The sequence below is a fragment of the Desmodus rotundus genome, chromosome 5 (assembly GCF_022682495.2).
Source record: "Desmodus rotundus isolate HL8 chromosome 5, HLdesRot8A.1, whole genome shotgun sequence".
NCBI classification, from domain to species: domain Eukaryota; kingdom Metazoa; phylum Chordata; class Mammalia; order Chiroptera; family Phyllostomidae; genus Desmodus; species Desmodus rotundus.
In genome coordinates, this window is record NC_071391.1 from 83,657,595 (window position 1) to 83,669,757 (window position 12,163).

Consider the following 12,163-nt stretch of genomic DNA (forward strand, 5'->3'; position numbering starts at 1 on the left):
TGGAAGCAGCCTAGGTGCCCATCAGTAAATGAGTGGATCAAAAAACTGTGGTAGATTTACACATGAAATACTATGCAGCAGAAAGAAAGAAGGAGCTTCTACCCTTTGTGACAGCATGGATGAAGCTGGAGAGCATTATGCTAAGTGAAATAAGCCAGGCGCTGAAAGACAAATACCATATGATCTTGCCTGTCAGTGGAACCTAATTAACAAAACAAACAAGCAAGCAAAATATAACCAGAGACATTGAAATAAAGAAGAAACTGACAGTAGCCATGGGGGAGGGGATAACAGGGGAAAGAAGGGAAAGGGTCATCAATGAACATGTATAAAGGACCCATGAAAAAAGCCAAAGGGAGGTAGGATTGAGGGTGGGAGGTGGGGGTGGGTGGGGTGGGGGGATTGTGGTGTTGGGCAAATGGAGATGACTGTATTCAAACATTAATTAAAAATGATTAAAAAGAACAACAAAAAAACCAAACTTCAGTGGTAGTGATTGAGGTGATGATACTTTCAGGGGCTGGCAACATCATAGGTGACCATAATCACAAGACTGGTTGAGAATAACTTTAGGTGTCTTTTGGAAGTCATTTGGAGGGATGTACTTCAGCAAAATAAGGATGGGAATCAAGAAAGAAGATGAGGAATTCAGGAAAAATATATCTGTCTCTGGGGAGTGATGAAGGGAAGTCTCAGGATAACAGCAGAGTTGGAGAGGAGCCAGTTAAGATCCTAACAAGAGAGTGCAGGGATCCTGGCAGGTGGATTCTGGAGAAAGGAGGTCTCCCATATGGCGAATATGCATATGATTAAAGAGCTTGAAAAAATTCAGCTATGATAAAAGTAAATAAAACAAAGAAAAAGAAAAAACTCAAAGAATTCTGGAAGCTATGTAAATAGGACTACATAATAAAGGACATTAATTTTAACCTAATACTTCGCTCTACTCTGAACAGTATGATTCTTATTATGTAATCATACTAATATAAACTTTGTTCATTTTAACAAAGTTTAAACAAAACCAAGAATACAATTAGATTGAGGAGATGAGAGTAGTTTAAAAAAACAAATCTTCATGTATCATAGCAGGAAGTTAAAAGATATCTGAAATTGGTAAACAAGAATGACAGGTTCAAACACAGTATTTAGAGATGTGGAAATAATCTCACAAGAAAGTTCTTTAAAGACTCAGGATTTGCTTCTAGGGCATGGTAATGAAATTTGGAAGGGGTGGGACTGGGCATCGCTGCTTTTATTTTAATTTTTTAACATGTTTATTGATTTTAGAGAGAAAGGAAGGAAGGGAGAGAGAGAAACATAGATATGAGAGAGACATAAATTGGTTGCCTACCATATGCACCCTGACAGGGGATCGAACTTGCAACCTAGGCATGTGCCCTGACTGGGAACTGAACACCCAACGAAGCTTTCGGTGTACAGGATGATGCTCCAACAAACTGAACATACCGGCCAGGGCCACTGCTTTCTAATATGTATGATCTTCAGCTGATTTTTAACCAATGGCATGTATTAATTTACTGGAATATTTCATTAAAAATTATGCTGCAATTCAAAAAATGTTAGGTAAGCTGAGATTGTAAGGCTGGTGGAGAAAAACTTGGCTGGTCTTATTAAGGATGCTTGATTTCTGGTATGGGCCCCGTTGTTTTCAGAAGGATTGGAATATGGTGGGGGAAAGTGTAGACTCGGGGCCAGAGAGACTGGTGTTGAGTTCTCTCTGTGCTCCTTACTGGCTGTGTCTGTGTCTCATGGCAACGTTCCCATTATGTACATACCTACTGTGTACCTGAGTGGTTGGTGTTCTCATGTTTACCTGACGTGGGGATGTGGAGGCTCAGAAGATATGTGGCCTTGAGCAAGTTATTTATTTAAACTTTCTGCACCTCAGGTTTTTACACTGATGTGAGTGGAACCTGTCTGGGGTTGCTGTGACAAGGAGAGATATCCTCTATGGATGTTCCCTAGCACAGTGCCTGGGTTTATGCACCCAACAAGTGTTTGGCTATTGTTAAACTGTGGTTTCAGCCATGCTGCTGACTATGCATTTGACTCAGTTTCTCTCATCTCTAAAAGTAAACAAAAATTCTAGACTTTTAAACTGTCCAGTGTTGGAGTATGCTTTAGGAGTGGGTATACACTGGAAGTTCTCTCAAGTCTATGAGGATAGGATTTAGCACTGTAAGAAGGAAGTAGGGAGATGAGCATCCATGGGTACCCTCTCAAATACAGTCCTTCTAGAATTAGGATGCTGTCTTTTGTTGATGGCTGATACTGAATAATTAACAAATAACTATGACGTTATTTTATTCTTTAGTTTTGATGAGATTATCAATCTCATTGGAAAGCAAGATGGGACTGTAGATATTTGGTAAGGAAAGTATACATATTAGTTGTATATTAGACATATCACTTGGTTTCCAGATCACCTTAAGTTTTCAGAAAATTCCTTTACCCTTTGGTACACAAAAGAGTACTTGATTTCTTGCAGTATATTTTCCAGTTGCTATTGCAAAAGAGAATATTTAGCTAATCCTTGTTTCTCTGGGAATTTGAAATATGATGGAGAATAAATAAAACAATTTCACTGGCCCAATGTGTAGCAGAAATTTTAAAGGAAGTAGTTTATACCCGCTTGTATATGAGGCACTTGAGCATACATTACCTTATATAATCTTCACAACAACTCTTCAGAAAACTACAGGCATAACATGGAGCCATTGCAGGTTCGATTCCAGATCACTGCAATAAAGCAAGTTGTAATATTTCTGTCTACGGAGGGTCCTGCCTTTGATTTGTAAGAATGCAACATCTGTGGCACACAAAGAAGTGAGGTAAGATAGAACAAGTGTCTGTGTTGTAGTCAATTCACCTTCTGTGCAGTAGTTATGACCTATAAAGTCTCTAGGAACACAGCAGTGAGCACTGAGCCGTAGCTCCCAGGAGAAACACAGGGTTAGGCTCCTCCCAGCCCCTGGTTAGAATATTTTTGCCAAATGGTTAATATGAAAGCTTAGTTTATATGTGTTTCTGTTTAACAACAACTTATTTAATACATACTGTTGACTCCTCAACACTGAACTTGCAGCCAACAGCATGACTAATTCATGATGGATTAGTCGTGATGGAATTCAAGGAAGGTTATCTAACACACGCATTTACTCTGCCAAGCCCATCACAGTGTCCTTGTGCTTAGGAGCACTGGATAGCACTTCGGCACCACTTTGGGAGCCATTTTAAACAGCACAATCAACAAAAAGAACAAACACTTGGAAAACATGGCTCTAAATAGACTGTGAAAAGGACACTGCTTATAGTAGGAGAACTGGAAAAAGAAGGCTGAGTGTGGCCTCGTTCCCCCCCTCAGCTGGGAACATGTGTTTCCTGTACATGTTTTTGACCCCAAAAGTGCCACGAGTATTGATTTGGGGTGCAACATAAATTTTGTTGAGTGGGTGAATTGGTGAATATGGAATCTGCAAGTAACAAGGATCAACTCTTTTATCTTTTTTTAATTAAAAATTGAAGCTTAAACTGAGTGAATTCCCTAATTTCCACATAAGACATAGAACGTAGAACCAATTCCTATCCTTTTTGCAACTGCTTATTTAGGATATGCCACCTACGGAAACAACCTCTCCTGCACAGGGAGATCACAGGGACTTAACCCAGGTCCACGGGGAGATGGGGCGGAGCACACTCTGCTCTCTCCATTCACTCAGGGATTCAGGCTCCTCTAATCTCTCATCCTTCCCAGAATGCCCTGCATCCTGTCAGCTCACCTGCAGGACCAAGGGAGGGTGCAGAGGACCAGGTTGGAGGTTTTAGGGACAAAGCCTGGATACGGTTGGCCTCACTTCTCTCCACATTCCGTGGGCCCCACTTTACTGCAGAGGGGGCTGGGAAATACTCTTTTCTTATGTGTCCATGCAGAGAAAGGAGTAGGGTTTGCTGAACATTTGGTGTTTTTTTCTGTCATGCAACATATGGGGGAACATAAATTGTTATGCCATTCTTATATTCTATATGCCATTTTTCTGTGTCTTTTTAAGAAGTGTTGGAGATTTACAGCCTCTATCTGTTGGAATTCATTTGAAGAGTGAAAACTGAGTTTTGTTTTCTGTTTCCTTGTATGCCAGGGAAAATGAACTATTATTTTCTTACACTTAGCTGTGTATTTCAACAGAGTCTTTTCCAAAAATCAAAAGAGCTCTGTAAGTGAAATGACTTGATTTAAAATTAAAATAGATACAGAAACTCATTTTTCCCCCTCAGTAAATTTTCTGCACTCAGGTTTTTGCCTCCCATAATTGAAGGCAACCATAATAACGAATTTGATTGCAAGGCTTTTACTATTACTTTTGAGGTAATTGCCAGATTGGCATACACAGTAATTTGTATATGAGAGGTGATCAGATGTGAAAGTTTCCATTCAATCATCTCCCTGGAATTCAGACACATCACTGCTTCTGGCTTCAGAATTAGGACCAGTAATTGCAGCTCTGAGATGAACTGTGCATCTGAAATAGGCTACATTTCATGTTTGATCAGTAACAGTATCAGACTTGCTTTGGGAGGTGGAGCTGAACAGTTTTCTACCTTTCTCTGTACACTGAAACAGTAGTAATAGTAGAAGTAGTAGTTGTTATTTTGAAAGTATAGTAGGAAATGTACAGATGAGGGTGGAATTGGAAGGGCCCAGGCTTCAGGATGTGTGGGGGTGGAGGCAGGATAAAGAGGGTTGAAGAATTAGGATGCAAATTTAGACATTTCTCCCTTTTGTTTTCAATCCTAAATTTGATACTGGGTTAGTTCAGTTTTCCCTTAAAGAGAACAGGAAACAGACTTGTTCCTCTGTTCTGCAAAGAGATGGTGGTTACTCTCAGGAAAACGAAGGAGCTCACGTGAATTAACAGCAAACAGACACACAGCTGAGAATCTACTCTCCCTTCAAGAGCAGGGAGAAAAAATGCTGTGGCTTTTGTATATTAACCCTGGAAATTTATTTTTAAAATTCTTTAAATATTAACTATGTAAGATCCCATACACACCCAGATCATGTGAGAATGTTAAAGTATCCCTATAGATTTGATATTTGTAGTTCCCTATTTTCCATTATAAGTATACATATTCTTTAACCTCTCCCCATCTGACCTCATAATCCTTCGATCTCTGAATGATGGAGTTGGAAAAATGGGACTGTGTTCAATTTGTCCCTAAAATGTAATTAAGGACACCATGGATTTTTTAAATGAATTTTGGGTTTCACCACTATAAAAATCACTTTCATTCCCCTGCTTGTCCTTAACTAGTTGAAAAGAATTTATTGAATATCCATTGTGTTCACAGCATTATAGCAAGCACTCATGGTGGACACTGAAGAAATGACTCAGGCATTTTGATCAATCCTATATATCTTGTAGGAATAGTTATAAAGTCTCTTGACCAGCAACATTTTCATGCTTTGGGCTGGTTCTCACCATTGTTTTAGACATATTTGTTTTGATATCACTGAGCACCCATTAGAGAGAAAAAACTGCTGAGAGTTATAATCTGCTTTGTTCAAGTGCTGACTTGAATTTATTCTGGTTTCCTTTATATTTGGCCTAGTTTCTTTGAGGCTTGAGCTTGAGAGCTATTCTAATTTATATGATTGATGAGCTGTCTTTTATTTTGTGCTATTGACAAAAAAGGAAAATTAACCTCAAATCTAGTCCTGTTAATAAGGCTCCAGCTTAACTCACCCACATGTCCTGGGGTCAGTTTCTTTGCTGTCTGTCTGTCCAGCTATACATCAGCTAGTGGCATATTAGCACCTGGGCAGAGGAATTCTTACTTGTCAGTGGTTTGTCCTTGAGACAGAAGAGACACTTTTTTTTCACTTTCACCTACCCTTGAGAGGCTAGAATTCGGGACATAGATGTAAAAGAAAACCCTGAAAGTTTTGTTGTAGACTAGAGTGTTCAGGACACAGAACACTCTGACAGATGAGCTGCGGGAGCCTTGGTGCTGACCATGACACTTTCCTTTATCAAGATAGGGAGCTATTGTGTTTTATTTTATCACCATGTAAAGATCCAGCTACATTCTAAAAGCCAGATTATTTATTTGTATGTATGAATCACTTATGAGGTTTTGTGGTTATTTCTTTTCTTCTTGCTCTTCTTTTTATTGGCCCTGGTTTCTCTAGACCTAGAAGACGTGTGGTCAGGTGATGGTTCCAGTCTGTTAACATCTCACAGTATGGGACGGACCAGAAAATGAAGATGAAATATTGTTTCAATCTCCCCTTTCCTTAGCTGCCAGCAGCTTTAGGGATTCACAAATAGCTTGTGGTTCATGAATATTAAATATGCCATTCATTGTTGGAAAGCGTCAGTATGACTAGCCAAAGCCAGAACCCTAGTGATCATGATACCACTTGTGAAGAGAAGCTGAGTGCTGAAAAAGTGTCTGTTCTCTCTAGACATTTAAGAACACATGGGAAATACTCTCTTATAATAATAAAACACTCTTGAGGCTGTGTTAAAGAAGACCCTCTTAATTACCTTGAATCCAACTCTCTAGCATTCTTATAGTGAAGAAGGCAATATAATAATACATTTACCTGATGGTCAGACTTTTAACACCCTATTGTTTGAGTTTGTAGAGACAAGAAAGTGAGACCCAGGGACATATCGAAGCACTGAGTAAAGTGACTGTCACAGAAGCACTTTGCTTTGTGGAAAACATATGGAAACACCCTAAACCTTTCAACTAGAGCCCATGTCGTTATAATTCTATGAAAACAGTGGTTTCTACATTAATAAATTTGATTATATGTCTTTTTTTCCTAGAATCCTTAGTTCTTTCAAGTTTATGTGGGCAATACATTGTAAGACATCTCACCCTGAGACAAGACAATTGAGGAGACAGCAAAATCTCTAGGATGACGTCGAGGCCTAGGGTCTTTATTGAGTGGGCAAGTAACTGAATGTCTCAGTACCCTGAAGGCATTATTATATTGTAGAGTCCAGCATAGTGACATTTTATAATGATGACCCCAAGACACCAAGAAGATATTAAATTATGTTCAGCCTACTAGAGACATGTATTATTCTATTTTGAGAACATGGTGCTAAAATCCTTTTTTTAAAGGCTCAATGTTCTAGGAAGAAAGCTTAATTATTTGGTAAAGTCATGTACATGAGCCCCATATCATCTGGCAGAGCCGGATGAGAGCAGCATTGTATATATATTTTTAAAATATATTTTATTGATTATGCTATTACAGTTGTCCCATTTTTTTCTCCCTTATATCCCCCCCCCCTTCCTTCTAGCATCCTCCCTGCACCTTCCAGCATTCCCCACCTTAGTTCATGTCCATGGGTCCTACATATAAGTTCTTTGGCTTCTCCATTTCCTATACTGTTCTTAACCTCCCCCTGTCTCTTTTGTACCTATCATTTATGCTTCTTATTCCCTGTACCTTTTCCCCCATTCTCCACCCTCCCCTTCCCCACTGATAACCCTCCATGTGATCTCCATTTCTGTGATTCTGTTCCTGTTCTAGTTGTTTACTTAATTTATTTTTGTTTTTTGTTTTTAGGTTCATTTGTTGATAGTTGTGAGTTTGTTGTCATTTTACTGTTCATAGTTTTGATCTTCTTTTTCTTAGATAAGTCCCTTTGACATTTCATATAATAAGGGCTTGGTGATGATGAACTCCTTTAACTTAACTTTATATGGGAAGCACTTTATCTGCCCTTCCATTCTAAATGATAGTTTTGCTGGATAGAGTAATCTTGGATGTAGGTCCTTGCTTTTCATGACTTTGAATACTTCTTTGCAGCCCCTGCTTCTCTATAAGGGTTCTATTGAAAAATCAGCTGATAGTCTTATGGGAACTCTTTTGTAGGTACCGGACTACAAGATGCACATTTTTGCACCCCCAAATTTGGGAGGAAAATGGGGAAAACATCTTATAGTCTGAATGTAGCTTACCTGGCTTGTTGGGGGGGGGCATTTATGTTATTAAATATTTTACTACATTTTTTGCTTCAAAATTTTTTTTCCTATTTTCCTCCTCTAAAACCTGGGTGCATCTTATGGTCCAAAAAATACGGTAACTCTCCTTTTCTCTTGCTGCTTTTAAGATTCTCTCCTAAATGCAGACAACTGTAATTGAATAACAATAAAAATTTTTAAAAAAGATTCTCTCCTTATCTTTTTTTTTTTGGAGTACTTATTTTTTAAAAATTTTTATTGTTATTCAATTACAGTTGTATGCCTTTTCTCCCCATCCCTCCACCCCACCCCAGCTGAACCCACCTCCCTCCCCCACCTCCACCCTCCCCCTTGGTTTTGTCCATGTGTCCTTTATAGTAGTTCCTGTAATCCCCTCTTCCCACTGTCCCCGCCCCCCCCACCCCGCCCTGGCTATTGTTAGATTGTTCTTAACTTCAATGTCTCTGGTTATATTTTGTTTGCTTTTTTCTTTTGTTGATTATGTTCCAGTTAAAGGTGAGATCATATGGTATTTGTCCCTCACCACCTGGCTTATTTCACTTAGCATAATGCTCTCCAGTTCCATCCATGCTGTTGCAAAGGGTATAAGCTCCTTCTTTCTCTCTGCTGCATAGAATTCCATTGTGTAAATATACCATAGTTTTTGGATCCACTCATTTGCTGATGGGCACTTAGGTTGCTTCCAGTACTTGGCTATTGTAAATTGTGCTGCCATGAACATTGGGGTGCACAGGTTCTTTTGGATTGGTGTTTCAGGGTTCTTAGGGTATAATCCCAGCAGCGGAATTGCTGGGTCAAAGGGCAGTTCCATTTTTAGTTTTCTGAGGAAATTCCATATTGTTTTCCACAGTGGCCTCACCAGTCTGCATTCCCACCAACAGTGCATTAGGGTTCCCTTTTCTCCGCATCCTCTCCAACATCTCTCCTTATCTTTAATCCTGACTAATTTAATTATGATGTGCCTTGGTGTGTTCCTCCTTGGGTCCAACTTCTTTCAGACTCTCTGAACTTCCTGGACTTCCTGGAACTCTATTTCCTTCACCAGATTGGGGAAGTTTTCCTTCATTATTTGTCCAAATAAATTTTCAATTCCTTGCTTTTTCTCTTCTCTTCTGGCACCCCTATTTTGGATGTCGGAGCATTTAAAGTTGTCTCAAAGGTTCATAAGCCTCTCCTCATTTTTTTGAATTTTTATTTTTCTTTATTCTGTTGCAGTTAGATATTTATTTCTTCCTTCTGTTCCAAATCGTTGATGTGAGTCCTGGTTTCCTTCCCTTCATTTTTGGTTCCCTGTATATTTTTTCTTTATTTCACTTTTCATAGCCTTCAGTTCTTCCTTTATTTTGCAGCTATACTCCATCATTTCTGTGAGCATCCTGATTACCAGTGTTTTGAACTCTGCATCAGATAGGTTGGCTATCGCCTCATCGCTTAGTTCTTCTGGAGATTTAATCTGTTCTTTCATTTGGGCCATGTTTCTTTGTCTCAGTGCACCTGTTACATTGTAAGAGGCAGAGCCTTAGATATTCACCAGGGCAAGGGAACCCTCTTGGCTGTGTTGTGGCGCTGTCTGTGGGGGAGGGGTCAGAGAGGGAACAATGCTGCTTGCTCACTAGCTCACCTCTTGCCCCACTTTCTGTCACTTCCCTTGCTTCCCACAAGCAGATTGTGCCCTTTTAGGTGCTGATTCGTAGGTTTGTGGGTTTGTGTACATTCTAGGACCCCATGGGCCTCACCAATGGACTCCCTGTGAGGCTGTGAATTCCTCCCGTTCCACAACCTCCACAGATTTTTATAGCCAGAGGCTCTGAATCTTTAGTTTCCTGTGCTGAAACCTTGTGTTTTGAGATCCATCTTGCTCCCCAATTGTTCTTCCTGGCTTATCCATGTGCAAATGTGAGACCGTCTGGTAAGCCAGCCCCTGCCACATCTGAGCAGTCTGCTGCCTTGCCTTGCTGTGCATCCTTCTGCCCTCTTTACTGCCCCTCCTACTGGTCTGGATGAATGTTTCTTTAACTGCTTGGTTCTTGAACTTCTATGCAGCTTGATTTTCTGGCAGTTCTGGTTGTTTTTTGTTTTTGAATTGGTTGTTATCCATCTTTATGTTGTGCAAGGAAGTGAAGTTTTTCTACCTATGCCTCCATCCTGGCTGGAACCTCAAAAATGAGCATGGTATATTTTTTAGAGTAAATTTAACATTGCTTCTTTCCCCTATATTTGCGTATATTAAGTATGTTTTGTCTAAATAATTAATACCCTGATATTATTTTACAATTACTGTGATCTCTTTTTTAGTTTTTATTTTCTTTTAACATCTATCTTTCCAAGGCAGAGGAATAGCAGAAAGGGATGGAGGCCATCTCCCCATCTCCTTGGAACAAGCTTGTATCTAGAAGAGACCAAATACAACATGTAGCATATTGCAGCCTAAACAGTGTGACTCTATTACCTGAAAAGTCCAGGTCTCTCTGAGAGCCTGCCTCATTGCTAGCCACTTCTCAGGGTGACCCAGTCACCTCTGTCTAGGCAGAGTTTCCAGTTTGAAGCAGGGAGTTATTGTAGTCCTATGTTCTTGGCTCCCTATGTCTGTCCCTGCTGGGGCTTTTCCAAACCATTTCTACATTCCCCAATGTCCCAGCCCTGACCTGCAATCCTGCTACTCTTAGTAAATGACCTCACTTCTAGTTTGGAAGTTTTAATCTGTGTAAGATGAACTGCTTCTTGCTTTCTTATTTCCTTACCTTATATTTCTCATGTCCTTAACGTCCTCCCCCTAGAATCAACAGAGTCACCCCTCCTTTCTTAAGGCTAACTTCTGCCGTGTGGGCTTCTCTCTGACTCCTCAGTATCTGCTCCATCCACCTTCCCTCCTCTCGTGCTTTTCTGGCTCTACCCCTCTTTTTTTTTTTTTAAAAAAAAAAACCTCCGCATCACTCCCATGTCATAGCCTGAACCTCTTGTCAATTCCCTGCCCTCCTCCTGCCATCTTTCACCTCTTTCCTCATAGAACCTCTGCTCTCTCCTCCCATTCTCCTGTCATCTTCTGTCATCTACCTCTGTGCCCTCTACTTTATGGACATCTTCTCTCCAGAGTCATTGATGACTTCCAAATCTCTCAATCATTTAACTGTTGCAGGGCTCATCCTTCTTGCCTTTCCACCTCACATGGTACTTCTGACCACCTTTTCCTTCTAGAAACCACTTTCCTAGGGCTCTCCACATTTTATCACAACTCTTACTATTTTTGTTTTCATCTTACCTTGCTAAAATCTCTCTTCCCTACACCTGTCTCAAACTTTGTAGAAAACTGACACTATACTGACTGGCTAAGATTTCAGTACTTTTTACGTGTCTCTGATGTACCAGGTGAACCTGCATCTACATTCAAAATTTATAGGCTTAAATAATTTGAGCAAAGCAAAGTAGTTAGTAAGTAGGAGAGTCTGGACTAGCACCCATGTTCCCTACTGTTCACACTGGCACACTTCTCCTGTTTGTCCACTCTTTTCTTCCTCCGGGCCCAGGATGTAGACATTCGCCTGCATCATTTCTCAGCTTTTTTCACCACACTTTTTTTGTTCAGCCCTTTCATCTGTTCTCATGCTTTTATCTAAATCTTAATTAATATGACTTCAAATCTTACCTTTAGCTGGAGACCTCTTCCATCAGTCTGTGTATCTGTATTTTTATTGTGTACCTGGGATGCCACGCAGTGCTTTACAATTAGCAACCACATTAAGTGTATCAAGTGCTTTGAGATTCACAACATGTTCCTGCATATTTTAGTTTCTGTAATCCTTTTCATAATTTAGGGAGTTGGTATTATCAACCACCTTTTACAAATGAGGCAATTGAGGCTCAGAAAGGTTATAGGAGTTGCTTAAAACGGCACATGGAGAAAAACAAGAGACCTGGGTTTGAGAATTGAGATCCCTTTGCCTTTTTACTGCTGTAGGCTGTCGGGGGCCTACCTAGTTCAAGGCTGAAATTGCTACCGTCTCCCTCTGCTCTCTCCTCAAACAGTAACAATAACAAAAAAACAAAAATGAAGCCAACTTGTGCTGGCTCACACTTGTACTGCTGTGGGACTTCTTGGCCACACCCTGCCTTCCTAATCTCTGAGACTGCTGCCGTGCTC

At 40.1% G+C, this 12,163-nt stretch overlaps 1 protein-coding gene across 12 annotated transcripts in view; it reads left to right on the top strand.

Annotated features, from left to right (window-relative positions):
• The window catches only part of NCAM1 (neural cell adhesion molecule 1), a 337,891-nt gene that overhangs the window by 68,822 nt on the left and 256,906 nt on the right, over nt 1-12,163 (top strand). The gene's annotated exons all lie outside the window — the stretch shown is intronic.